General features: G+C 44.7%; 4 non-coding genes across 4 annotated transcripts; all 4 read left to right on the forward strand.

Moving 5' to 3' along the window:
* Window positions 1-357: 357 nt before the first annotated feature.
* trnal-uag (transfer RNA leucine (anticodon UAG)) lies at window positions 358-439 on the forward strand. The gene has a single exon. It is a non-coding gene; the product is annotated as a tRNA-Leu (tRNA).
* Window positions 440-3,270: 2,831 nt separating this feature from the next.
* Window positions 3,271-3,352, forward strand: trnal-uag (transfer RNA leucine (anticodon UAG)). Its single transcript has one exon. It is a non-coding gene; the product is annotated as a tRNA-Leu (tRNA).
* A 2,823-nt stretch (window positions 3,353-6,175) lies between these two features.
* Window positions 6,176-6,257, forward strand: trnal-uag (transfer RNA leucine (anticodon UAG)). The gene has a single exon. It is a non-coding gene; the product is annotated as a tRNA-Leu (tRNA).
* Window positions 6,258-9,095: 2,838 nt separating this feature from the next.
* trnal-aag (transfer RNA leucine (anticodon AAG)) lies at window positions 9,096-9,177 on the forward strand. Its single transcript has one exon. It is a non-coding gene; the product is annotated as a tRNA-Leu (tRNA).
* The last annotated feature ends 13,974 nt before the right edge of the window (window positions 9,178-23,151 follow it).

A 23,151-nucleotide genomic window follows, 5' to 3' on the forward strand; every position in this document is an offset into this window, starting at 1 on the left:
AGTTGTCCTATTTCGAGCAATGGGTGAAATCATTTAGCAAAGTAAGAATCGAAATTGCAGTAATGTCAAGCAGTTCATGGTTATTTGACCAAATCATAAGCGAACATGTATGCTCACGCACTCACAGATACATTTGTAGTTGAAAAGAGTCTGAGAAGATAGCCTCAGCTTACCATTGATTTTTATCCGGATTGATGGGCTATCATTATCTGCTGCGAAATTGATATTGTAGCCGGGCACATCCACGCAGCCGTGCGAGTCCGAGAGGGATCATGGAACCCTTTTCACTTGACTTTCCATCTGTTGTTATGCAGGAGCTCAATTGGAAGTGAAAGAAAATGGGGAACTGGCGCAGTTGGTAGTGTGGCCGAGCGGTCTAAGGCGCTGGATTTAGGTTCCAGTCTCGACAGGGGCGTGGGTTCGAATCCCACCACTGCCATTACTGCTGATCGACTGCAACGGTGCAGCTTGTTGAAATGCTGTTGCCACCACTGATGTTGTTTCGTTCGGAACAAAATTCGATTTGTTTCCCTGGGAATTAACTGTCGAGTGGGAAAGTGCCAAATTTCCTCTGCTGTCACGATCGTGTTCGTCTCCCGCGTGGAAAATTGCAAACATCTCTACTGTTGCTTTACGTTCCAAGCATGTTGAGATTTTACTGGAACCGAATGGTGACTGCTATTTCATCGCTGTTGTGAAACAAAGTCCTGCGGTGAGTCGATTCATCGTTATTTGGCTTTCTGGCGAGTGGGAAAATCGTTCCGATGAATTTTGATGTCATATGCTATTGAATTTCTCCAATTTCCTTCGTTTCTGTCCCGGAGACCCCTGAAGGGAAAGGTAATCTAATCGAGACTGTGATTGGTGAAATTCACTTTTTGTGGCCCATTCTTATTATGTTCTTTCTTTCTCTCTTTTCAGCATTGTCTGTGATATGGTGGTGCACTGAGGCTCAAGTATCATTGAAAAGTAATTTGGAATTGCCCTGTTGTTAGTTGTGAGATTACTTTACGGCTCATGCCCTCGGAGTGTCTCACATTTAGCATTCATGCTCACTGTATCTGAAAATGCATTTGGTTTGCCAGTTTTGTTTGTGTTGCGTGCCAAATGTTTTCTGTTTTGCGATTCGTTCAAGACATTACGAATTAACAGGCTTTCTGAGGTAATTTCCAGCTGCAAAAACTCCTCAACTGAGAATCTGGGAAAATTTCACAGAGTATGGTCAGTCGGAGCAAAAGTAAGGAAGTCCTTCGTTTCTGCAGTGTTTCACAATACTACCTTTCCAGTGAGCAGTCGAACAGACTAAATGATTGTGCCACAGACTGCGACGGCCAGCTCGGCTAAAAAGTTATCCTTTTAAAGCCGGTGTAAGCAACACAACGTTATTGGGCTACACCGCGTGAAAACAGATACTTCGGTGTATCTCGTCCATGCATACCACACAGCCAAAATGAAACAACTCCCATGAAACAACGAGCATTTGGAAACAGAAAGGTGAAAGGTAGAACGTCTTCAACTTTCAGTGTCGGATACCACTGAGCTGCAGCAGGGGCGGCTGTGGGCTTGTTTCTGTAGCATAGTGATCAGCACGTTCACCTTCCGCAAGATAGGTTCCCGCGGTCGAAACTGTTTTGTTCTTCATCTGCAGCCTTTTACATGGACAAGAACGGAGCTTTCCTGCTTGCTTTCCCATCTGCAAACCTGCCTTCGAATTTGCTTGAACAAATCTGCTCTCGTAGTGAAATGCAATGCATTTCCATTTGATTACTGTGCAGAGCATTGTAAAGATATTCTACAAACTGCTTCTGATCATGTGCCATTCAGTTTGAGAGTGTAGTTACCGATCCTTCCACGAAGAGCAATACTGCATTTGCATTCCTTGCTGAGGCGGCCCGGTTCAAAGACAGGGAAGAAGGTGATGCGCTGGTGTCACAGTGCACCACGGATTCCTGAACTATTCTGTCTGCCAAATGTACCCCAAAGTCGTATCTGAAAGGCCTCATTTGGAAGCTGTCTGTCGTTATTCAAAGTGCGAGAATTGGCACCAGAGGTCCTGCATCATGTTTTGGAGCAGTTCGCACGTTAGTGGCTCATTCAATCAGCAACAGCAATGAAAGAAATTGCACTCTCAGAGGAAGCTCTGGACCTGTGCTTTCAAAGCTAGCATTAAGGTGCGCCCCGAGATCTAAGCCATGTTGGAATTTAAACGGAGGAATCGACAAAGAGGCTGCAGAATAACATCGCATCCTTTTGGTTTTCATTAAATCACTGATGAGCAGGAAAATGTAAACGGGGAGAGCGACTGGGAAAGTGAGGCAGTTGCAGCTCTGTTGAAACTCCTTCTTTTTGAGTCACTCAGCAACAAGAGGCGTGAAGGTGACTCAGGCGTGAGAGCTCTTCACATCGAGAACAAAAAGCAATCAAGTGCAGTTAGCACCACTCCCGGAGTGGGGGTGGGGTGAGATAATTAGCTTTTGATTTCAGTTCCTCTGTTCAGAAACTGCCTTTTAAATTGAGGTGAACAGAAACTGCATTTCTAATAAGCACCATGGAATTTAGCAAGATTTTTTGAGTCGCTTCTCGTCGATTCCCACGCAGGTTTCCAACTCAGTTGATGTCGATGTGGCTCATGTCCAGGTGTGAACATCCCTGCAGCCAATTGCATAAAAGGCAAGGAAAGTGGCATCTCGAACTGGCCCCGAGGTCAGAGCATCCTCACAATGTGATCGGTCGTTCTCGGATTGTAATGCTACCTCCGGTGTTAGTGTGGAGAACATTCTTTGGGACTATTATTCTACAAAACAGACACAGTGACTGAAACTATGCTGCACGGTATGATGTGGAACACGGCCTGCTCAGCTTTGTTTATTTTCCCTGTAGTCCGGTGTGTTTCATGTTCCGTGTAAACGTGAAAGTTGTCCCATTTCGAGCAATGGGTGAAATCATTTAGCAAAGTAAGAATCGAAATTGCAGTAATGTCAAGCAGTTCATGGTTATTTGACCAAATCATAAGCGAACATGTATGCTCACGCACTCACAGATACATTTGTAGTTGAAAAGAGTCTGAGAAGATAGCCTCAGCTTACCATTGATTTTTATCCGGATTGATGGGCTATCATTATCTGCTGCGAAATTGATATTGTAGCCGGGCACATCCACGCAGCCGTGCGAGTCCGAGAGGGATCATGGAACCCTTTTCACTTGACTTTCCATCTGTTGTTATGCAGGAGCTCAATTGGAAGTGAAAGAAAATGGGGAACTGGCGCAGTTGGTAGTGTGGCCGAGCGGTCTAAGGCGCTGGATTTAGGTTCCAGTCTCGACAGGGGCGTGGGTTCGAATCCCACCACTACCATTACTGCTGATCGACTGCAACGGTGCAGCTTGTTGAAATGCTGTTGCCACCACTGATGTTGTTTCGTTCGGAACAAAATTCGATTTGTTTCCCTGGTAATTAACTGTCGAGTGCCAAATTTCCTCTGCTGTCACGATCGTGTTCGTCTCCCGCGTGGAAAATTGCAAACATCTCTACTGTTGCTTTACGTTCCAAGCATGTTGAGATTTTACTGGAACCGAATGGTGACTGCTATTTCATCGCTGTTGTGAAACAAAGTCCTGCGGTGAGTCGATTCATCGTTATTTGGCTTTCTGGCGAGTGGGAAAATCGTTCCGATGAATTTTGATGTCATATGCTATTGAATTTCTCCAATTTCCTTCGTTTCTGTCCCGGAGACCCCTGAAGGGAAAGGTAATCTAATCGAGACTGTGATTGGTGAAATTCACTTTTTGTGGCCCATTCTTATTATGTTCTTTCTTTCTCTCTTTTCAGCATTGTCTGTGATATGGTGGTGCACTGAGGCTCAAGTATCATTGAAAAGTAATTTGGAATTGCCCTGTTGTTAGTTGTGAGATTACTTTACGGCTCATGCCCTCGGAGTGTCTCACATTTAGCATTCATGCTCACTGTATCTGAAAATGCATTTGGTTTGCCAGTTTTGTTTGTGTTGCGTGCCAAATGTTTTCTGTTTTGCGATTCGTTCAATACATTACGAATTAACAGGCTTTCTGAGGTAATTTCCAGCTGCAAAAACTCCTCAACTGAGAATCTGGGAAAATTTCACAGAGTATGGTCAGTCGGAGCAAAAGTAAGGAAGTCCTTCGTTTCTGCAGTGTTTCACAATACTACCTTTGCAGTGAGCAGTCGAACAGACTAAATGATTGTGCCACAGACTGCGACGGCCAGCTCGGCTAAAAAGTTATCCTTTTAAAGCCGGTGTAAGCAACACAACGTTATTGGGCTACACCGCGTGAAAACAGATACTTCGGTGTATCTCGTCCATGCATACCACACAGCCAAAATGAAACAACTCCCATGAAACAACGAGCATTTGGAAACAGAAAGGTGAAAGGTAGAACGTCTTCAACTTTCAGTGTCGGATACCACTGAGCTGCAGCAGGGGCGGCTGTGGGCTTGTTTCTGTAGCATAGTGATCAGCACGTTCACCTTCCGCAAGATAGGTTCCCGCGGTCGAAACTGTTTTGTTCTTCATCTGCAGCCTTTTACATGGACAAGAACGGAGCTTTCCTGCTTGCTTTCCCATCTGCAAACCTGCCTTCGAATTTGCTTGAACAAATCTGCTCTCGTAGTGAAATGCAATGCATTTCCATTTGATTACTGTGCAGAGCATTGTAAAGATATTCTACAAACTGCTTCTGATCATGTGCCATTCAGTTTGAGAGTGTAGTTACCGATCCTTCCACGAAGAGCAATACTGCATTTGCATTCCTTGCTGAGGCGGCCCGGTTCAAAGACAGGGAAGAAGGTGATGCGCTGGTGTCACAGTGCACCACGGATTCCTGAACTATTCTGTCTGCCAAATGTACCCCAAAGTCGTATCTGAAAGGCCTCATTTGGAAGCTGTCTGTCGTTATTCAAAGTGCGAGAATTGGCACCAGAGGTCCTGCATCATGTTTTGGAGCAGTTCGCACGTTAGTGGCTCATTCAATCAGCAACAGCAATGAAAGAAATTGCACTCTCAGAGGAAGCTCTGGACCTGTGCTTTCAAAGCTAGCATTAAGGTGCGCCCCGAGATCTAAGCCATGTTGGAATTTAAACGGAGGAATCGACAAAGAGGCTGCAGAATAACATCGCATCCTTTTGGTTTTCATTAAATCACTGATGAGCAGGAAAATGTAAACGGGGAGAGCGACTGGGAAAGTGAGGCAGTTGCAGCTCTGTTGAAACTCCTTCTTTTTGAGTCACTCAGCAACAAGAGGCGTGAAGGTGACTCAGGCGTGAGAGCTCTTCACATCGAGAACAAAAAGCAATCAAGTGCAGTTAGCACCACTCCCGGAGTGGGGGTGGGGTGAGATAATTAGCTTTTGATTTCAGTTCCTCTGTTCAGAAACTGCCTTTTAAATTGAGGTGAACAGAAACTGCATTTCTAATAAGCACCATGGAATTTAGCAAGATTTTTTGAGTCGCTTCTCGTCGATTCCCACGCAGGTTTCCAACTCAGTTGATGTCGATGTGGCTCATGTCCAGGTGTGAACATCCCTGCAGCCAATTGCATAAAAGGCAAGGAAAGTGGCATCTCGAACTGGCCCCGAGGTCAGAGCATCCTCACAATGTGATCGGTCGTTCTCGGATTGTAATGCTACCTCCGGTGTTAGTGTGGAGAACATTCTTTGGGACTATTATTCTACAAAACAGACACAGTGACTGAAACTATGCTGCACGGTATGATGTGGAACACGGCCTGCTCAGCTTTGTTTATTTTCCCTGTAGTCCGGTGTGTTTCATGTTCCGTGTAAACGTGAAAGTTGTCCTATTTCGAGCAATGGGTGAAATCATTTAGCAAAGTAAGAATCGAAATTGCAGTAATGTCAAGCAGTTCATGGTTATTTGACCAAATCATAAGCGAACATGTATGCTCACGCACTCACAGATACATTTGTAGTTGAAAAGAGTCTGAGAAGATAGCCTCAGCTTACCATTGATTTTTATCCGGATTGATGGGCTATCATTATCTGCTGCGAAATTGATATTGTAGCCGGGCACATCCACGCAGCCGTGCGAGTCCGAGAGGGATCATGGAACCCTTTTCACTTGACTTTCCATCTGTTGTTATGCAGGAGCTCAATTGGAAGTGAAAGAAAATGGGGAACTGGCGCAGTTGGTAGTGTGGCCGAGCGGTCTAAGGCGCTGGATTTAGGTTCCAGTCTCGACAGGGGCGTGGGTTCGAATCCCACCACTGCCATTACTACTGATCGACTGCAACGGTGCAGCTTGTTGAAATGCTGTTGCCACCACTGATGTTGTTTCGTTCGGAACAAAATTCGATTTGTTTCCCTGGGAATTAACTGTCGAGTGGGAAAGTGCCAAATTTCCTCTGCTGTCACGATCGTGTTCGTCTCCCGCGTGGAAAATTGCAAACATCTCTACTGTTGCTTTACGTTCCAAGCATGTTGAGATTTTACTGGAACCGAATGGTGACTGCTATTTCATCGCTGTTGTGAAACAAAGTCCTGCGGTGAGTCGATTCATCGTTATTTGGCTTTCTGGCGAGTGGGAAAATCGTTCCGATGAATTTTGATGTCATATGCTATTGAATTTCTCCAATTTCCTTCGTTTCTGTCCCGGAGACCCCTGAAGGGAAAGGTAATCTAATCGAGACTGTGATTGGTGAAATTCACTTTTTGTGGCCCATTCTTATTATGTTCTTTCTTTCTCTCTTTTCAGCATTGTCTGTGATATGGTGGTGCACTGAGGCTCAAGTATCATTGAAAAGTAATTTGGAATTGCCCTGTTGTTAGTTGTGAGATTACTTTACGGCTCATGCCCTCGGAGTGTCTCACATTTAGCATTCATGCTCACTGTATCTGAAAATGCATTTGGTTTGCCAGTTTTGTTTGTGTTGCGTGCCAAATGTTTTCTGTTTTGCGATTCGTTCAATACATTACGAATTAACAGGCTTTCTGAGGTAATTTCCAGCTGCAAAAACTCCTCAACTGAGAATCTGGGAAAATTTCACAGAGTATGGTCAGTCGGAGCAAAAGTAAGGAAGTCCTTCGTTTCTGCAGTGTTTCACAATACTACCTTTGCAGTGAGCAGTCGAACAGACTAAATGATTGTGCCACAGACTGCGACGGCCAGCTCGGCTAAAAAGTTATCCTTTTAAAGCCGGTGTAAGCAACACAACGTTATTGGGCTACACCGCGTGAAAACAGATACTTCGGTGTATCTCGTCCATGCATACCACACAGCCAAAATGAAACAACTCCCATGAAACAACGAGCATTTGGAAACAGAAAGGTGAAAGGTAGAACGTCTTCAACTTTCAGTGTCGGATACCACTGAGCTGCAGCAGGGGCGGCTGTGGGCTTGTTTCTGTAGCATAGTGATCAGCACGTTCACCTTCCGCAAGATAGGTTCCCGCGGTCGAAACTGTTTTGTTCTTCATCTGCAGCCTTTTACATGGACAAGAACGGAGCTTTCCTGCTTGCTTTCCCATCTGCAAACCTGCCTTCGAATTTGCTTGAACAAATCTGCTCTCGTAGTGAAATGCAATGCATTTCCATTTGATTACTGTGCAGAGCATTGTAAAGATATTCTACAAACTGCTTCTGATCATGTGCCATTCAGTTTGAGAGTGTAGTTACCGATCCTTCCACGAAGAGCAATACTGCATTTGCATTCCTTGCTGAGGCGGCCCGGTTCAAAGACAGGGAAGAAGGTGATGCGCTGGTGTCACAGTGCACCACGGATTCCTGAACTATTCTGTCTGCCAAATGTACCCCAAAGTCGTATCTGAAAGGCCTCATTTGGAAGCTGTCTGTCGTTATTCAAAGTGCGAGAATTGGCACCAGAGGTCCTGCATCATGTTTTGGAGCAGTTCGCACGTTAGTGGCTCATTCAATCAGCAACAGCAATGAAAGAAATTGCACTCTCAGAGGAAGCTCTGGACCTGTGCTTTCAAAGCTAGCATTAAGGTGCGCCCCGAGATCTAAGCCATGTTGGAATTTAAACGGAGGAATCGACAAAGAGGCTGCAGAATAACATCGCATCCTTTTGGTTTTCATTAAATCACTGATGAGCAGGAAAATGTAAACGGGGAGAGCGACTGGGAAAGTGAGGCAGTTGCAGCTCTGTTGAAACTCCTTCTTTTTGAGTCACTCAGCAACAAGAGGCGTGAAGGTGACTCAGGCGTGAGAGCTCTTCACATCGAGAACAAAAAGCAATCAAGTGCAGTTAGCACCACTCCCGGAATGGGGGTGGGGTGAGATAATTAGCTTTTGATTTCAGTTCCTCTGTTCAGAAACTGCCTTTTAAATTGAGGTGAACAGAAACTGCATTTCTAATAAGCACCATGGAATTTAGCAAGATTTTTTGAGTCGCTTCTCGTCGATTCCCACGCAGGTTTCCAACTCAGTTGTATCGATGTGGCTCATGTCCAGGTGTGAACATCCCTGCAGCCAATTGCACGGTTTAGGTAAAAGGCAAGGAAAATGGCATCTCGAACTGGCCCCGAGGTCAGAGCATCCTCACAATGTGATCTGTCGTTCTCGGATTGTAATGCTACCTCCGGTTTTAGGCTGGAGAACATTCTTTGGGACTCTTATTCTGCAAAACAGACACAGTGACAGAAACTATGCTGCACGGTATGATGTGGAACACGGCCTGCTCAGCTTTGTGCATTCTCCCTGTAGTCCGGTGTGTTTCATGTTCCGTGTAAACGTGAAAGTTGTCCTGTTTCGAGCAATGGGTGAAATCATTTAGCAAAGTAAGAATCGAAATTGCAGTAATGTCAAGCAGTTCATGGTTATCTGACCAAATCATAAGCGAACATGTATGCTCACGCACTCACAGATACATTTGTAGCTGAAAAGAGTCTGAGAAGATAGCCTCAGCTTACCATTGATTTTTATCCGGATTGATGAGCTATCATTATTTGTTGCGAAATTGATATTGTAGCCCGCACATCCAAGCAGCCGTGCGAGTCGGAGAGGGATCATGGAACCCATTTCACGTGACTTTCCATCTGTTGTCATGCAGGAGCTCAATTGGAAATGCAAGAAAATGGGCTGTCGGCGCAGCTGGTTGTGTGGCCGAGCGGTCTAAGGCGCTGGATTAAGGCTCCAGTCTCGACAGGGGCGTGGGTTCGAATCCTGCCACTGCCATTTCTACTCATCAGCTGCAACGTCACTGCATTCTTAAAATGCTGTTTCCATTCCCGCTGCACTTCTGTTCACAAAAATGTTTGATTTGCTTCCCGGGGAATTAACTGTGGTGTGGAACCGTGCTGAGTTTTGCGTAGTTTCTCAGCTGTCATGACTGTGTTCACCTCCCGGGCAGAAGGCCACAAACAGCTCGACTGATGCTTTATGTCCCAGGCAAGTTGAGTTGTTTCTCGACAAGAATGGAAACTGTCATTTCATCGCTGTTGTTAAACAAACTCCTGCGGTGAGTTGATTCATCGTGATTTGGCTTTCTGATGAATTGGAAAATCATTCCAGTGAATATGTTATTGAGTTTCTCCCATTTCCTTCATTTCCGCCCTGGAGACATCGGCGTGTGAAATCATAATTGATCCGTTCCCTGTCTACAGTCTGCGAACACATTCCAATTCTGCTCCCCTAACAACAAACTGTGCATCGTTCCCCACTCTTTTCTCACATGAAAGACCTGTAGCCACATCTCGTGACTGTTCTCTGGCCGAGTTCTGTGCTCCTAGCAATGACTTGTGACTCAGTCCTCCCTATTTCCCTAGTAACGGCTGAAACCTCACCCCGACTCTGTTCTCCTCCCAACTGCCTGTGACAGCATCCCCGCTGCATATCGATCACAAGAACCTTCCCCATACTCTACCCCTCGCAACGGCCTGTGAACCCATTCCCATTTTTTTCTCGCAGCAACGGCTTGGAAATCCATTTCAACTCTCTTCTACCACCAACGACGTGTGATCCCATCCGCACTGTGATGTCCATGGTCTGTGTATCCATATGCACGATTGTTTTCAGAGACACGGTCTGTGAACCCATTCTCTACCTGCTTCCCTATCAATTTTCTGAACCCAACCGCACGTTTTTCTCCCATCATCGACCTGTAATCCAGGCATTGGCCTGTGATCCCGTTTCGTGACTGTTTTCGTAGCAATATGATGTGATCCCAGCCCCATTTTGCTTACGTCGCAACATTGTGTAACTCAATCCCCACTCTGCCTCCCCAGGAATTACCTGTGAAACATTCCCCACTCTGTTCTACGACTGATGGCCTGTTAAATCATTCTGTTCCCTATCAAAAACCTACAACCCCATTCCCAATCTGTTGTCTTGGAAACAATCTGCGAACACATCACTCCATATGTTGCCCTAACAGCAGCTTGTGTCTTCATCCCTGCTGTTTTCCACGAACAAATGCCTGTGATCTCTTCATGACAGAAGCAAAACCAAGCCTCAGGTAATTCAGAGACATGGAGATTGGTAGATAGAGAGAGTGCAAGATGAAGAGTGAGTGAAGGAAAACGGCGGAGGATGTGTAAGACCAGAAGCGAGAGCAAAGACAGCGAAACTCAAACCCAACTCTCAAACCCGGTCCCCTCCACATCCTTGAGAAACAGGACTGGGGTTAAAACTTCGCGAGAAGATTTGTAACTCGGGTGCTCGTTGTTGTGGTTCTGTTGGCCAGGCTGCGAATTTTTGTTGCATACGTTTCATCCCCTGTCTATGTGACATCCTCAGTGCTTGGGAACCTCCTGTGAAGCGCTCCTGTGATGTTTCCTCCGGAATTTATAGTGGTTTGTCTCTGCCACTTCCGGTTGTCAGTTCCAGCTGTCCTTTGCAGTGGTCGGTGTATTGGATCCAGGTCGATGTGCTTATTGATTGAATCTGTGGATGAGTGCATTGCCTCTAGGAATTCCCTGGCTGATCTCTGTTTGGCTTGTCCTATAATAGTAGTGTTGTCCCAGTCAAACTCATGTTGCTTGTCATCTGCGTGTGTAGCTACTCAGGATAGCTGGTCGCGTTGTTTCGTGGCTAATTGGTGTTCATGGATGCGGATCGTTATTTGTCTTCCTGTTTGTCCTGTGTAGTGTTTTGTGCAGTCCTTGCCTGAGAGTTTGTACACTGTGTTGGTTTTGCTCATGCTGGGTATCGGGTTCTTCGTTCTGGTGAGTCTTTGTCTGAGAGTGGCTGTGGGTTTGTGTGCTGCTATGAGTCCGCGTGGTCGCAGTAATCTGGTTGTCAGTTTTGAAACACTCTTGATGTATGGTAGTGTGGCTAGTCATTTGCGTTGTGGCATGTCCTCGTTCCGTTGCCTTTCCCTTAGGCATCTGTTGATGAAATTGCGGGGTTATCCGTTTTTGGTGAAAACATTGTATCAGTGTGTTTTTGCAGTCCTGGTGTACTGAAGTGTGTTGTTGCCCTTTTGAAGTGTGTTTTGATGCAACTTATTTCGTGTGTGATGGGGTGGTTGCTTTCATAGTTCAGGACTTGGTCTGTGTGAGTGACTTTCCTGTATACCTTTGTAGTGAATTCTCTGTTCGGTGTTCTCTGTACCATCACGTCTAGGAATGGGAGTTGATTGTCCTTTTCTTCTTCTCTCGTGAATCGGATTCCTGTGAGGATGGAGTTGATGATCGGGTGTGTGTTCTCTATTTCTGTGTTTTTAATGATTACAAAGGTGCAATCCATATATCTGACCCAGAGTTGAATTTGCGGTTAGACAGTTTGTTCTAAGCTTTGCATTACCGCTTCTGCTATGAGTCCAGAGATGGGTGAGCCCATTGGTGTACCGTTCATATATTTGGTTGTTGAATATGAAGCGTGTTGTGAGGCACCGGCCTAGTAGTTTAAGTATGCCATCCGTGTGAAAGATTCAACGCCCTGTTGTCTGTTCTGTATGTCCAGCAGGTTGGCTATTGTTTCTCTGGCTAGGGTTTTGTCGATAGAAGTGAACAATGCCGTTACATCGAATGAGACCATAGTTTCTTCCTTGTCTATATGGATATTTCTGATGATGTCCAAGAATTCCAGCGTTGACTGTATAGAGTGTCTGGATCCGCTGATCAGGTGTTTTTATTTCTGTTGCAGTTCTTTAGCCAGTTTGTGTGATGGTGTCCCTGGTAGTGATAAATTGGGTCTGAGTGGGATGTCTAGTTTGTGCACTTTATGTAGTCCATAAAATCTGGGGGTGTTGTTGCTTTCAGGTTTCATTCTTTGTAGGTCAAATCTGGTTATCACTTGACAGTTTTTCCTTTGACAGTTGAAGGCTGGTTATTTTCAGCCCCTGCAGAAGGGTCACTCTTTCAAATTTTGATGTGCTGTTTCGTTGAGGTCTCTATCCAATCCCCTGCGAAAGAAGATATAAGTGACATTGTCAGCTCAGGAAAGAAATTAACGAAAGAAAGTCTGAGAACCTTAGAGGAGAACAGATTAATTGAGCAGAAGCCAAACTCAGGAAAAAAGATTCCCCAGAACGTTCTGTCTCAAAGGTTGCAAGTGTTCAGGCACAACCGGAGAAGAGAGACTGACAGCCAGTGAGCACCTCGACCTTTGGGCCACGTGGTCTAATTTATAATGTGTTGCTTGAAACAGGATAGAGAGTGGGTCCAGGTGACAAACTAATGAGTTCTCTAGCTTCCTTCCTCCACACTTCCTCGCTTCATGGATTCAAAACCATGTGCAACAAATTCAGAATTTACATACTTTCCACTGTTTTGTTTCCAATTGTTTATGTCCTTTATTTTCTTTCAGTTGGAAGCTGGCCCCGGCACACACTTTATTTCTCTTCTCCGGGCTTAATGGCTCTGATATTCCATTGCTCCTGTGTTCCACCCTAACTTAGAGCTTTGTTTTTTTCTTGATACCAACCAGTTATTGTTAAAGCCTGTTCAATGTCTAGCATTCCCAGATCTATTGAAATCATCTTGACGTCTCTCTCTCTCTCTTTCACTCTGCACCCCCTCTCCCTCCACCTACCCCCCTCGCCCTCTGAGTGTCTGATTATTTTCCAGCGTTTTCAGGTAATCAAGGTGTGGATTTAAGATCAAGTAACTAGAAATGAAATCTGCAGGTGATAACAAGCTGTGTATCTAAACTGAGGCAAAATGCAACTTGACACAACAAACATTGCAGAACACACAGTTTGGGCACTTAGTTAGCATATTTGACCATAACATATAGGAGCAGATATTAGTCCATTCAGATCATCAAGTCGTCTATACATTTCAATCTTGCATGATACGTTTCCTCACCTCTTCTCCCGCTTCTCCTCGTATCCCTTGATTCTCAAGGACCTATCTATCTATCTCAGTCTTATACATACTCATCGGCCTGGCCTCCACGGCCTTCTGTGGCAATGAATTCCATAATCTCACCACTCATTTGATGAAGACTTTTATCCTTATCTCTGTCCAATTTGGTCTTCGCTTAACTCTAAGTCTATGCCCTCAGGTCCGAGTATCTCCAACTAATGGAAACATTTTCCCAACATCCACTCTGCCCAGGACATTCAGTATTCTGCACTTTTCAGTTAGATGCCTGTTCATCTCTCCAAACTCCACCGAGAATAGAATCACATTAACCAAACAGTAAAACAGCAACTAATGAAGTTAGAAGACCACAACCAGACCACAAGCAAAACTAATACAATTTACGAAATAACGTGCAAGAATTGTAACAAACAATATATTGGACACCAGGCACAAAAGTAGCCCGACGATACATGAACACCAACTATCCACAAAACGATATGACCTTCTCACTAGTATCCTTACAGATGAGGAAGGATACCACATCGACTGGAACAACACATCCATCTTAGGACAAGACAAACAGACGCAATCGGGAATTCCAAGAAGCTTGGAATTGCAGCCAGAACACTATCAACAAACAAATCGCGTTATACCCCATCTACCACCCCCTGAGGAAAATAACAAGAAATGACATCACAACAGGAAATAACATCACCAACCCAAAGAAACCCAAACATATAAATAGAAAACAGGAATCATGTTCAGTGATTCGCCTGAGGCCCACTGAAGATTTACCAACAGAGTGACGAAACTTCTGAAATGAACCTCCCAGCTCAAGCGTGCGAACCTAACTCCACATCCATGCCTCAGTCCTGAGAACATTCTCATGAACATCCTCTGAACACGATAAAAGTGCAGTGGATTCCTCCTGAGATATGGGACACAAGACTATCGAAAATAGTCCAATTGTAAGAATGTAGAATCTGTTTGTTTAGATATGAGAAATTGTGAGGAAACAAGTCACCAGCGGGTGTAGTTTGCAAGCCCACTCACAGCAACTATGATGTGAAATAAAACATATGAGAAAAAAAATTGTGTGTGATAAATAAAGGATGGCAATAATCTTCAGTGATCTTAATTTTACTCGCCCAGTCTCGGCTCTTTTGTAAAAAAAAGTTCAGAGAACATTAAATGATGCATCAAATATGTCCCATCGAACAAAACGAAACTTATCATGGTCTTCGATTAATTTACAGATTCCTTAGTTCCAGTGATTTCCTGGAAAACCATCTCATTGCAAAAATTAGAGAAGGGTATGGATCTTTTTGCCAGAAAATAATAAATCAGTTGCTCATCTTTGTTTCATGCGTAAGAACATCCAGATTATTCTGCAACACATTTTATTGCAGTTTCTCTCGATTTTAATAGTTTTCGGACTTTGACTCTTCCTACCGAATTCATGGCCTCACATACCCGACAGGAAACTGCATCTGTCATTTTTTTTTCCTTACCCAGACGACCTACATACAGTATAGCGCATTGCAGATTCCCCAACCTCATCACAAGATGTCCTGCAATCTATTGTGCCTCATCAGCAAAACTGGACAAATTTCACTCTGCCACTTCATCAGGTCGTTAATACAGAGAAAGATCATTGAAGCCATATGCCTGACATTACTGCATTTCACGATTTACATTTTACAACTTTAAAAATTACACATGATTCGGTGGCGTGTGTTCAGTAAATAATGGACAGTCAAAAGGCATTTATTACACAACACCATGAACTCTTAACTTGTTCAACGACGTTTTATTATTTGGCCCCATATTGAGTCTCTGCTAGAAATAGAAATAGAGTTCATCTATCTGCTTCCTTGATAAAATTCTCATCTCACGTCAGCAAAAAATCTCTGGCAAATTGCCAAAGTGTGATTTTCCTTTCAACGAAAGATGTTGACTGAGTTTACAATCATCTTTTCTAAACTATCTGCTTTACTTCCGTTACAATGGTCTCCAGCATTTTCAAATTCACAGAAATGGCATTGGTGCAGATGGAAGCCATTTGGGCCATCCCGTCAGCGTCAATGTTCAATGAGATCCTGGCTGATTTGTTTAATCCTCAACTCTGAAAATGTGTTGCTGGTTAAATCACAGCAGGTTAGGCAGCATCCAAGGAACAGGAAATCCGACTTTTCGGGCCAGAGCCCTTCATCAGGAATGAAGAGAGTGTGCCAGACAGGCTAAGATAAAAGGTAGGGAGGAGGGACTTGGGGGAGGGGCGATGGAGATGTGATAGGTGGAAGGAGGTCAAGGTGAGGGTGATAGGCCGGAGTGGGGTAGGGGCGGAGAGGTCAGGAAGAAGATTGCAGGTTAGGAGGGCGGTGCTGAGTTGAGGGAACCGACTGAGACAATGTGGGGGGAGGGGAAATGAGGAAACTGGAGAAATCTGAGTTCATTCCTTGTGGTTGGAGGATTCCCAGGCGGAAGATGAGGCGCTCTTCCTCCAACAGTCGTGTTGTTATGTTCTGCCGATGGAGGAGTCCAAGGACCTGCATGTCCTCGGTGGAGTGGGAGGGACAGTTAAAGTGTTGAGCCACGGGGTGATTGGGTTGGTTGGTCCGGGCATCCCAGAGGTGTTCCCTGAAGCGTTCAGCAAGTAGGCGGCCCGTCTCCCCAATATAGAGGAGGCCACATCGGGTGCAGCGGATGCAATAGATGATGTGTGTGGAGGTGCAGGTGAATTTGTGGCGGATATGGAAGGATCCCTTGGGACCTTGGAGAGAAGTAAGGGAGGAGGTGTGGGCGCAAGTTTTACATTTCCTGCGGTTGCAGGGGAAGGTGCTGGGAGTGGAGGTTGGGTTGGTGGGGGGTGTGGACCTGACGAGGGAGTCATGAAGGGAGTGGTCTTTGCGGAATGCTGATAGGGGAGGGGAGGGAAATATATCCCTGGTGGTGGGGTCCGTTTGGAGGTGGACCTCCAAACCTGCACCTGCACCTCCACCTCCACACACATCATCTATTGCATCCGCTGCACCCGATGTGGCCTCCTCTATATTGGGGAGACGGGCTGCCTACTTGCGGAACGCTTCAGGGAACACCTCTGGGACGCCCGGACTAACCAACCCAACCACCCCGTGGCTCAACACTTTAACTCTCCCTCCCACTCCACCGAGGACATGCAGGTCCTTGGACTCCTCCATCGGCAGAACATAACAACACGACGGCTGGAGGAAGAGCGCCTCATCTTCCGCCGGGGAACCCTCCAACCACAAGGAAAGAACTCAGATTTCTCCAGTTTCCTTATTTCCCCTCCCCCAACCTTGTCTCAGTCGGTTCCCTCAACTCAGCACCGCCCTCCTAACCTGCAATCTTCTTCCTGACCTCTCCGCCCCCACCCCACTCCGGCCTATCACCCTCACCTTGACGTCCTTCCACCTATCACATCTCCATCGCCCCTCCCCCAAGTCCCTCCTCCCTACCTTTTATCTTAGCCTGTCTGGCACACTCTCCTCATTCCTGATGAAGGGCTCTGGCCCGAAACGTCGGATTTCCTGTTCCTTGGATGCTGCCTAACCTGCTATGCTTTAACCAGCAACACATTTTCAGCTCTGATCTCCAGCATCTGCAGACCTCACTTTTTACTCGAAGATTTAATCCTCAACTCCACCGTTCTGCCTTAACCCCATGGTACTTGATTCCCAAAGTGCGTAAATGTCTCTTTACCTCAGTCGTGAATGTACCCAGCCTTGTCAGTCCTCTGTTGTAAGGAAATCAACAAATTTGCTGCCCTCTGAAAGAGAGAATATCCTCCTCATTTTTGTCTTAAATGGGCAACCCCTTCCTCGAACATTAGATCCTCTGGTCCTGCACTATCCCCCGTTTAAATCAAAGCAAAACAAATCTCTAAAGTTGGTCTGCACTCACTCTTGTGTCCAGTGGCAATTCTGAGCATTGGAATTATTTTTGTTTTTGACCTCTGGTTAAACAATCTGCACTGATTTACGAATTCGATTTGTCGATGACGATTCTGCTTCAAAAATACTTCATCATCTGTGATCCATTTGTCGCTGGCAGACACTATACAAATGAAACGACATCTTTCTTTCTCGATCCGTTACCAAGTTTATTAATCTCACTGCGCATGAAAATGGATTCTTCCCATCCGCTCTATCCAACATCAATGTGTGTCGTTCAGTTCACCTCTCATCAGCCTCCTCTGTTCTTAACAAATATATATGGAAAGCAAATATTGAGATCATTGTGCAGACAGAGCAAGCCAGGAAGCAGTCTTTCAGGTTGGAAGCCTCCATTCCAGAAACAATGCTAAGGGTCACCACGCCCCACGTAGCTGCGGCTGAGGGGATAAGGTGATGCGTTAGCAATCCTTCCGGGGTTTCTCTGCATTGGTTCGAATTCTATCGGCTACAACTTCGCAACTTGAGTTTCGACTTACCTCCTGCAGTACGAATTATTTTTCAAACTTCAAAACCCAGTCGCATCAAACAGTTCTGGACATTTGTCTACATTTAGGAAACTCGAGGTCTGAACCACAAATACACTCCTGTTTCTCTTTCGACGGATACTGCTCGATTGTCGAATATCTGCAGTAATCCTTGCATTTATTCTGCGCACGTGCTGCCTTCCATTCAAAAATCTTCAATCCCAGTGCTCAGGTAACTGGCCCTGGTGAGTGACAACACTTCCTACTGTTTATCAAATTGCCCATCCTCACTAGTCCTTCCAACGTCATTATGAACAGTCAGTGGAAATATCCGGCTCACCTTTCCTCCAAAAAAAGACCTTACCTCCCTCGGCAATCTGTCCAGAAAAGGGGATTTCCTCATGCCTGGTAATGTTGTAAGGCGGAGGTTTGTGAAGTGAATTTGGGAAAACATTGTCAGTTGGCAGGTGGATTTTTTGTAACGAAATACAACAGGAAATCTAATGTGCACTTTTGTGAATCTTTACGACCAGATTGCGAAGCAGAATTAGAGGGAAATGCAGTGTGAACCGCCCAACTGAGCAGAGACAGTCCAGACATCTTTCCCTTCGTTAAGAGGCCGGGCCATTGACTCAGATGTTCTTCAGACATGCTCAGATCTGAGATATTGAAAGGATCCTCATTCCTAGACATCAGGAATTTAAACATCATCTCGGTTTTGGAACACTGAGAAAGCTCTGGTACAGACAAGACACAGAATGTTTCAAACGGATACAGTCCTGGTTATAGAAGAGCCGGTTACTGGTGACATGAATGTGTCTGCAGAGGGTGCGATCAGACTGTGACCTTGTCTCCACAATGAATATATCAGACTTTATTTTGGGCAAGTAATACTCATAGAGGAAAATTGACATTCAGGGAGTGGCAGGCCAAACTTGAAATCAGTAACAGCCAGTTTTAGAGGGCCATGCAAGCTCTGGATTCAACAGTCTCTCTGCCGAAATTGGTCAACACTTGCGGCTGGTAAACGGAAGGCGCAGATCTATGACTGTTCTCACTTCATCCGCCTTCTTTCCTGCACAGTTCTTGGTTTTAAATTGGGTCAGCAAAATGTTCCCTAAAACAGTAATCTTATCCGGAACCACAAACGTGTTTCTGTATTCTTTTAATGACTAATGTTATCGACTGCGGATTTCAGGACACTGAAACAAAAACAGAAACTTCTGGGGAAATCCACCAGGTTTTGCATTACCTGTGGGGGAAAGCAAACTTCTGATAATGATCTGAAGAAACTTTGAAACATTGTCTCTGAATCTGTCTCCACAGATGCTGCAAGACCTGTTGAGTTATTTTTCCTGCAATTTCTGCTTTTGTTTTTACCTCTATGTCCATTCCATCTATTGGCATGGAGGATCCAGTCCCACCATATACCGACATTTAGCCCTTTCGGAAGCTTTGATCTTTGAATTCAAATGAACCCAGCAATGATTAACTCTGCCTCAGCTCCACGCGGGAAGAGAGAACTGGAAAGGTATACCGCTGGCGTGGTTCAGCCGCCGGGGGCGAATAGTTAAAGTGTTCGACTTGAAATGCATTGGGAATTCCCCAGGGAGGCTGGAATCCTGCCGACTACGACTGAGTGCAGAGAAAACCGAAGTTTCCAGCCATCCTATTGTTTGGGATCAAATCAGGGCGTGAGGATTCAATTGATCCAGGTAAGGATTGGTGCAAATCTCCAGCGCACTCATCAAACCGTTCAGTTGCAAATGTACATGTGCAAATACGTTTGAACTTGTGGACCACAAAATTGGAAAAGAGACGTGAACAGTGCAAGTGCCAAAAGACATTTTCTGTTCTGTAGACCTGTGACCAACTGCAGTTACTGGACAACTTTTGCAAAATGTACCTGAGATGGCAAGGGGTGGAACTGATTCTACCCGATCTGTGTTCCAGATATGGCATCGATTGGAACATTGGGATTGGGTATAACTGCCAAACTGCATTCTATGAGAATCGGGAAGATAAGATCCTGGTATCTCTTTACCCTGCTGTGTGCAAGCACATACCTTCTCAATACTCGTTGTTTGATATTCCATAGCCCCGCTTTCAGGTAATCATTGGATTTACGATCTTCCTGTGTTTATATCAAACAGCTCAGTGACTTCGGAATTGGATGGTCAGAAGGAGATGGAGATGAGACAGGCAGAAAAGCAAAACGAGACCCGACGTGAAAGTGTTTCGAGTTTGCCGTGTGTCCGTTGATTTAAATGAAGGTTATTTGCTTGTCGCTGTTCTTTCAGATTCCCAGGTGCCACAGGTCGGTGGATTTTGGGAAATTGAACATTACACATGAACAACCTGTGGGATTATTACAGCTCACTGTCGATTTTATATCACAGCACACTGCAACGTTTTATATTAACTGGAAAATGGGCTTGCGTTCAACCTAAAGCTGCGTTTTGTCGAAGAAAGTTTAAACATGAAGTAGATGGAACGTATATAATCCTGGGACCTCTGCCCCTCTGGGGAGATGTGTCCGTATATCTTCCACTGTGGCTGAAAATGAGGATGAGTTTCTCAAGGGGGTTACAACATAATATGAAAATGTGTTGCTGGAAAAGCGCAGCAGGTCAGGCAGCATCCAAGGACCTGCTGCGCATTTCCAGCAACACACTTTCAGCTCTGATCTCCAGCATCTCACTTTCTCCTACAACATGGTATGACCATGTCAAACTTCAGTCCCATTATTCTATCACTTAAGATCACAGGGAGAATTTCATTGCATTTGCACTGGAAATATCAGAATAAACAAGATTATGTGGCAAAACGAAAACTATGATTTTAATAGAATGATGTCACTGAGCCACAAAGCGTGATGGGCCAAGTGGTCATTTTTAAAAGCTGTAAAAAATGTAAGACGGGGGAAACCGATCTGCAGTGAGACTGATCCGAAAGCAAAATGCGAAAGCAGTGTCATTTAGATAGGAGACAGTGTTTTCTGCCGCCCTCGTTGGTGAAGTAACCATTATGTATCTACTCACTCACTGCCACGGCGCACGTTCAGTTCCCAATCTGGAGATGGGAGTACGGCAGTTCCCGCCCATTATGATGACAGTGTTTGTGAAACAGGAAATGAAGTGGGAGCTGAGAAATGATTCGCTTTTGTACCAAACGTGATTAATGCTAACATAAAATAAAGAACTACGGTTGATGCAAATCTAAAACAAAATCAGGGATTGACTGATAGATTATGCGCCTTGCTGCATTTGCAGAGAGAAACAGAGTTAATGTTTCAGATCTACAGAAACAGATTAGTTACAGATTTCCATATCATGATGGCGGGGAAATGACCAGTTTTGTCAACATTTTTATCAGAATTTCTCATTCGCTGACACACGTCATTTAGACAAATTTAAAATGGTTTCATCGACTGTAATGCTGTTTCCATAGCCGTTCAGCTGCTGAAGGTTTGGACATATATTGTTACATTTTTCTTTTACTTTCTCTCACTCAGCAGCCATGTCGAATGGGGAATTGGTTCTCCCTTCGTATAAATCAATGGAGTCTGTATTTGTCTCTTTGTGTGATGTATGCACCACTCTGTTTCACATTTTCTGACGTTCAACCTGTTCATATTCCTCGTTTCCCGTTTTTGGTCTTTGAAATGTCTCACATTCGGAGGCAGTGAAATAGGGGAGTTGCTGTGGTAAGGAGACGTTATTTATTCAACATGTTATGAGTCTTTCGAATTCTAAATACAACATCTTTTCCCCCGGAAATAAAAGCAGTTTCATTCGAAATATAGGATGACAATGATGTATTTAGTGTTGGTGAAAGATGAATGATCGGTGACTGCAGAGAATGAAGATGATCAGCTCTTGGTGTCTGTGCTATGGCCACAACATTTCCCGACAAATCTGCAGTGTCTGCTGCCTCATCTCGTTATTCCCACTAAATCTGGGAGTGAAAGAGCAAGCGTAACAGAAGAGAAGAAAAGAAGTTTTTGTGGGACAATGGAAAGAGGTTCCAGTTTGTATTAACAGTCAGCAAGAAACAACATTCATTGGTGGAGAAAAAAGGAGGGAATAACTCTAGGAGCATCAAATCACAACAGGCTGAGCTCAAATCAGAAAGCTGCGGGATCAGCAATATGACATTTGAAGAAGATGAAACAATGAGCCTTTGAAAGATTGGACATCCACAACTGGCATTTGAATCCCAAGTTCTCTTGTTTACTAGAGAATCACTTTAACGAACCGAGTCACAGTGCCTCCACTAGAAATGCGTTTACACATCCACACTTGTAGTTCTTTAACCACTTCATCACAAAAGTTTGGAAATGTTTTTCTTTTTTGTTGAGAATTGCAATCAATGCCCGCTTTTGAACAGACATTTCACAGTTCAACATTCTCCATTGAAAATGTACAGGGAAAGTTAATGTGCACTTACATTGGTTTCAAACTGTACTGTTCACCTGTTTAAACTGATAGAATAAGGAGATTGTGTCCATCCTTTCTTGGCCCATTGACGGCGTTCACACACACAGAGGGATCCTCACACCAAGAGGAAGAGGGTTATTGTGGTGAATTGACCTGGAGTGAGTGTGAGCCAGAATCAACATTGGGCAGTGTAGGCAGACCCATTAGCATCAGCACTGAGCCTAACACCACCAGCTCCACGATAACTTCCTGCCTCATGCGTTCCAGTCATCATTGCCATGCACTTTCATTTGACTTCCTCACTCCGCTTCTTTACTTGTTCACGACCGATTGCAGGTGTCTGCTTAGAACCTGACATTTTTAGAAACATGTCTCTATCAATGAGATATGATTCACTGATCATCAAAAGATACCCCGGAGAAGGAGGGAATGAGTTAGTTTCTTGAACCTTTCAACTCATGAGCACGACGAATCGTCATGCTGCTGCTAACGATGGATTGCTCGGATTTAGACCCGACAACACTGAAAAAACAGTGAGATGATTGGCGCGGGATTTGCCGTGGTAGTTTCTCCGTGTATCTACTACCATACTCCTTCTAATTGGATGCAAACAATCCATACCTGCTGTAGAAGTGAAATGGAAAGGAATTACAATTAATTACTGTCTGAAACTTTGTTAAGCTGCTCTCATACCTTGGACTGAACGTGCGCCGGAGTGTACAGCAGCAATTATCATCCTGATAAGGAGTGCAGTTTCCGTGCCCTCACCCTTTCTGTAACAATAGTACCGCGTTTGTTTACAGTGCGAACGCAACCCGGTTTGAAAACAAAGTAACATTTATTTGCTGGTGTCACAGTGCACCACGGATTGTTGATGTCGCCTCTTTGTCAAATGAATCCCAAGATAGTCTCTGAAAGGCCTCATTTTGATTTTGTCTGCTGTTTTTCAACGCGAATGAACCAACATCAGAAATCCTGAATCATGCTTTGGTGCAGTTCGCATGTTAGCGACTCAGTCATT

The sequence above is a fragment of the Hemiscyllium ocellatum genome, unplaced genomic scaffold (assembly GCF_020745735.1).
Source record: "Hemiscyllium ocellatum isolate sHemOce1 unplaced genomic scaffold, sHemOce1.pat.X.cur. scaffold_1026_pat_ctg1, whole genome shotgun sequence".
NCBI classification, from domain to species: Eukaryota; Metazoa; Chordata; class Chondrichthyes; order Orectolobiformes; family Hemiscylliidae; genus Hemiscyllium; species Hemiscyllium ocellatum.